We start from the raw sequence: 6,444 nt of genomic DNA on the forward strand, positions 1-6,444 counted from the left end.
GCACAGTGGGTTAATGAATCCAACATGGCCCAGAACTTACAAAGGAAATAGGACATGTACATAAATTACTGTAATACCAGGTGGAAAGTGGGAGGTGACAAAAGAGAGGTGTAGATAGAGTTCTATGAGAATTGAAAGAAGAAGCTGTCACTTCTAGACAAAACTATGATGAACTCTGGCCTGTGCAGAAAGCAATCAGACACCCAAGAGGTGATGGGTCAGCAGCACTCTGAAGGTTTCCAGCATTGAGATAAACGACAGCCAATTAACACTGAAAATTCTGCCCAGTGACCTGGCTCCAGAGAACATCCCCCAGAATGCTACATAGATCAATAACCATGAAAGCAAACCCCATGTTCCATAGCTCCAGAAATCCTTCTAAAGAGTCTTTCACCAGAACTTATAACTGTATGGATTGATGAACTATAAGTAGAGATTAAATGCATGAGTAAAATTCCATAATTCATTTTGAGATTTTATTTGAAACCAAATCCAAGATATGCACTCTATTCTACCATTCGATCAGCTTTAGTTCCATTCCTCCCATGTGCAAGAAGATATAGGAGATTCCAAAGAGAATTAAGACGCGGGCAAGACCCTGAAGGCAACTGGAATTTCACAGAGGAAAGGGAAGCATATAAAATAATTGTAAAGGTGATCTGCTGCTTTATCAACATGATTTGTTGGAAGGAGTATGTAGTTTCAAATCACACAAACTTGAGCTGAATTCCTACTTTGCAGCCTATCGGCTCTGTAACCTAAAAAAGAATTAATGACTCTCCAGGTTAACATTCTTTTATTTGTATGGTATTTAAATCATGGGACTGTGTTAGGGATTAAATGATATAATACCATGAAAACATTTTGTCTAATGCCCACAGATGTCTACTGAATCTGCTGAATAATATAAGTCGGGGAAACAGGAAGGGTCAGGAGACAGTTATAAAGAAGAACATAAAGTTATTCTCAAGGGGGACGCCTGGGTGGCTCAGCGGTTGAGCATATGCCTTTGGCTCAGGACATGATCCTGGAGTCCCAGGATCAAGTCTCTCATCGGGCTCCCTGCATGGAGCCTGCTTCTCCTCCCTCTGCCTGTGTCTCTGCCTCTCTTTCTGTGTCTCTCATGAATAAACAAATTAAATCTTTAAAAAAAAAAAAGTTATTCTCAAGGAAAGAGCTTGTCTCCGAGTTAGAGGGGCCAGGTAGTCTTCATGAAGAAGGTCATTTGAACAGGATCCCAAAGGGAGTGGTTTCTCACAATGTGATCTACTTTGGCTGGTGGGGATGGAGTGAGCAAGCCTGTACAAAGAAATGACATTGGATTTTTAGATTTAAAATGTTGTATGTGAAAATACTTGGCTCACTGATTGACTCTAGGCAAATCAGTAACTTAACACATATAATCCCCCAAATACCAGACCACATCACTGAAAATCCAGTGGTGCCCAGGCCAACCAAGGAGCACTAGAAGAGGCAGAGTAGGACAATTCTTCCAGAACATTAAAAAAAAAAAAAAGGTTGAAAAAGCTGGCATAAAATTTATAAAATATTTTTTTATTTCAAACAAAAGACCTACCCTTCCTATAAATATTGAAGCGCGAATGCTATGACTCATTGGGAAACAGAACTCAGAAGCATAGTGAAAGAATAAAATACCACAGTCAAATGGAGTTTACTCTGGAATTGCAAGGACTTCAGGGATTAAATATTAGGAATCTATTTTTAAAATTCAGTTTAGCTAAAAGGATTAAAGAAGAAGCATATTATCATCTCTATGGATACTAAAAAGTTATTTGATAAAACATAATATCTCTTCCTAATTTTAAAAGCAAAATATATAGAACGTGGATAGATGCTTCATTAATATGTTAAATATATAAATACATACTTCAACCCAAAAGCTAATATCACAATTAATGGAGAGATATTAGAAGATTCCCATTCAAGTCTGCAACAAGTTCACTTGTGCCACTTCTATTTCATACTCTCCTGGAGCAAGCACCTGGCTAGTCAATGAATGTTGGCTCAAAACCTCAAGAGTTCCCTGGGTAAAAATTGAAACTGGCCCCAAGGTCCAGGAGAGGCCAAAGAAAGAGGCAGACCCATCTAGACTGGTAGGTGGCAGGTTTAATAACAAGGTAAACTTACATCCAAGGCTTTCCCGGAGGGCCACAAGATAGGCAGATCTCTATATCTGCCCACTAAATCTTAAAAGTATCTATGAAGGGCTTACCTGGGTTCAATCATGTATACCATCTCGATGGTCTCAACACATTACTGTCTCAAGGCTGTGTCTTTGGAGCAGCTTCTCATGCCTCCAGGGGAGGGGGTAAGGAGCCTCTGACTGTCCAGGTCCAGCTCAAAAGTCAACTGGCAGCCATGTCCTCTCAGTGACCTCCTCCAACAATGAAATTAGGTAACTGAAAGAAGAGAAAAATTATAAAAGAGAAAGTAAAATTATCATGATTTGCAAGTAAGATAATTACTTGGAAACCCACGAAAATCAACTGAGAATAATTGAGAGAATAGTGTTTGTAAGTAGAAAATGTAATAAAGTAATGCTCCCAAAAATTAATATATAGAAATCAACAACCTTTATCTACACACATAACAATTAGAAGAAATAATGGGAGGAAATTCTGCTATTTACAAAAGTAACACAAAAATGTAAAATACCTATGGATAAACTTAACAAGAAATGTACAGGAGCTATACAAAACAGTTTTAAAGTACTTAAAAAATAAGTTCCACAAAAACAATTTAAGCTAATAGAAAGGCATTCTACATTCTTGAAAGTCTTAATTATCATAAAGATGTTAATTCTCATCAAGTTAATTTAAAAATTTACACAAACCCAAAAACCCACCAAGGAGATTTATTTTGGAACTAATATAACTAGTTCTAAATTTAGTGAGAAAAAAATAGAATATTGGGGGGGGAGTAATTAAAAAAAAAAGGATATTTATCTCATAAATTCTACAAAAAAAAAAGTCCCAGAGATCAAAGATTTAAAGGGGGAAAATAGAGGCGCTTGTGTGGTTCAGTTGGTTAAGTGTATGACTCTTGATTTTGGCTCAGGTCATGATCACAGGGTCATGGTTGTGAGCACAAAGATTCTCCATGCTTGAGATTCTCTCTCCTCCTCCTCCCTCCACCCCTCCCCACTGTTTGTGTTCTCTCTCTCCCTCTTTTTACATAAATACATACATACATACATAATACAGGTGAAAAATAAAACCATAAAAGAAATAGAAGAGAAGATGGGAGGTATTTTATTTCTTAGTTTCTATTATCATCAAGTAGGGAAGGCCTTTTTAAGTATGATTTTTAAAATCCCAGGGGTCACAAATGATTAATGAGTTTGGCTACATAAGAATATTTGAAATCTTTATATGGAATAGGGAAAAAAAAAAAAGTAGAAAACAACCTGGGAAAAATTTTGCAACTCAGAACAAAATATGATTTTCCTAATATGTGAAAAGCATCAACAAATCAATAAGAAAGAGATGAATAACCCATAAGAAAAGTGGACAAAGGACATGAAGTAGTTGACTAGACCAAAAACATGGATAGCAATGTAAATATATGAAAAGCTGCTTATCTTGTCCATAATAAGAGAAATGTAAATTCAAAATACAATAGATATATTTCTTTACCTAACAGATTGGCAAAGATAGGTAATAAAAACACTCTGTTGACAAGGATGTGAGGGAACTGCTATTTTCTTATATTTCTGATACTATTGTAAATTGCCACAGTCACTGAGGAGAGGAATTTGGCAATCTCTATCAAAAATTAAAATGCCTGTGCCCTTTGATACAACAACTGAACCCCCAAGGAATGGATCCTGCAGACAGTATAAAGAAAGGGCTGTATGTTCAGAGGCATGTACTATAGTATGAAATCTTTAGCATGAGCAACGGGGGTCACTCTTGACTGCTTGAGAAGCCTCTGTTTATCACAACCACACAATGGAAGTGTTAACAAGTATGACAGCACCTTTGTCACACAGGATCTGACACTCAGGACCACAGGCATCCACTATAACTCTAGGCATCTGTCCCTATGCTTAACACAGTTCATGTCCCAGGGAAAAGCTTCTCCATGTTTCTCACCCCATCGCTTCAAAATAAAAGGCAAGTCCATCCAAATACAGTGGAAATTTATAGGTGGTCCTAACTGCCAGCCTCAGCATGACAGATTACGGGGTCAAATGTTCCCCTCAGATCGCAGGAATGCAGTAGATTCTTGCATTCTTCAACAAGGCTAGGCAAACACTTTCTTACTTTGCGTGTTTCGCTTTTTTTTTTTTTATTTTAACGTTCAAATTATGACAGTACCCAAAGAGTTTCTGGGTAACAGCTGATTGACATTGCCCAATATAAACAATTAATATTACTTCCAATCGTGGCGTGATATGGATTCCTCACAGTCAATACATACATGTCGAATGAATGAACAAACCAATCATAAAGGGGAAACTAGCCGATGAGTGTTTCACTAATTACCCCTTTGTATATATTGTATTTTTGAACCACATACATGTTCTAATTTGGCATGGGGCATGGGGGTGGCGAGGAGGGGTGTTGGGAAGGGTGGAAATCCAATGACAGATAAATGTTAGCATTTCAAGTAGTTCTGATATTAACATCTCAGAACCAAACACCATCCGATTTTGTCTGGCTCTTTACAGTTAATCATATTCTGTTGTATGCACAGCATAGCTCATTCAAGGTAAGTAGAGAAAATGTCATTATCTCTAACTTATATATTAAAAACCTGCCCGAAGTCAAATAACTGCTGCTAAAATCTGTCTACTTTTCAGAGGCCACACGGCTATTGTAAAAACACTTTCGTGGGTGACCCTTTCCTTTGTTCAGGACAGACAGCTCTCTTCTATGGGGCGGACAGCAGCCTTACTACTCGAAATGGTTGGAATCCATTATTACGGAATCCACCAATGTTGAGCTTGTGGCCAGTTCCAAATGCACAGTTTATGAAGAGAGAGAGGAAGCGAATCTTGTCTCTTCTGTTGTTTATTTTCAGAGTATCTTGTGTTTAGTAATAAACTGTTATATAATCATAGTGAAATGTAATAGGATTTGCCTGAAAATTCTCTTAGGTAACAAAATTTTCTGAAAAAAAATCTTGCTTTACTTTCTTTTTCTTTTTAACTCTTTAATCCACTTCCCTATGGCGTTTGTTTACCCTCATTCTGACTTTTTTTCCAATGTTACATTAGTCTCTGGTATACCACATAGTGGTTCAACAAGTCTCTATGATTATGCTATCCTCACCACAAGCACAGATACCATATACCATACAACTCCATTATAACACCATTTACTACATTCCCTGTGCGATACTTTCATCCCTGAGATTTATTCTTTCCCTGTCTAGAAGCCTGTACCTCTCACTCCCTGTGACCTTTTATTTTAAACATCGCATTTTTTTAAGACTACATTACCACATTTTCCTTAATTCCATAATCTTTTCAACTCCCTCATCCTTCATGCACTGTGCTTTTGTATCCTTTTATTTTCAAGTCCTTTTCATGTTTTCTACCTTTTGTTTTATTTCCCTGGGAGCTCTTATTGTCATCTTAGTCTTTATTTTTAGGTTTCTACACTGAACCGTAACCCAACCGTGAGGAAATAGAAAGGGCCACAGCCATGCTGAGTGGAAGTGGCAGACAGGGGTGAAGGAGGAGAAAAGGAAAAAGACTAGACAAAGTCCTGATTGTCTTTCTGGTCTCCAGGATATAATAATATCTTTGAAGATGAAAAATGGAACATTTACATCTATATAGGTACCTATATAAAAATGTGACTTGCAGAACATAGAAATGCCAAGAAAACAGGTTCCTTTAATTAGAATCTTAGTTCAATGTCCAATAGATTGAGTCAAATTTACTTTGAAGGCATGAGAGAGAGCATCTCCCTATAGAAGCCAAACTTGACAAATTAACTCTTTATCTTGAAACTACCTCACCAGTAAGTGAAATTCGGAATTGCTTTGTTAATGTTGATTTAGATGAAGCAAGCCCACGCTCCTTACAGATCTCCAAAGCAAGTTATCTATTTGATAAATCAGTAAGAATAGCCACAGTAGGACTCCCAGGCAGAAAGATCAACAAACAATCAATATTAAAAATTTTGACGAATAGCTGTTCCTATCTCTATTTAACAGGCATTTTCATGTTTCAGATCAAGCTATTTACTCTCCCTCTTTCCTTGGAGCTCATCCTGGTTGATTTATCTTTCAAGTGTCTGTCTCTAATCTATCTATAATTCTACCCCAACTATCCCATAACCCCCAGAGCATCGACATACAGATCAAAAATAAACAATTAAAATAAGAGATGAATTTCTATCGAATGGGAACATGTATATTTTATAAAGTTTTTAGTGGCTTTGCGGCAAACTAAAGTAAATCTGAAAGTTT

The sequence above is a fragment of the Canis lupus genome, chromosome 15 (genome assembly GCF_003254725.2).
Source record: "Canis lupus dingo isolate Sandy chromosome 15, ASM325472v2, whole genome shotgun sequence".
Taxonomy (NCBI): Eukaryota; Metazoa; Chordata; class Mammalia; order Carnivora; family Canidae; genus Canis; species Canis lupus.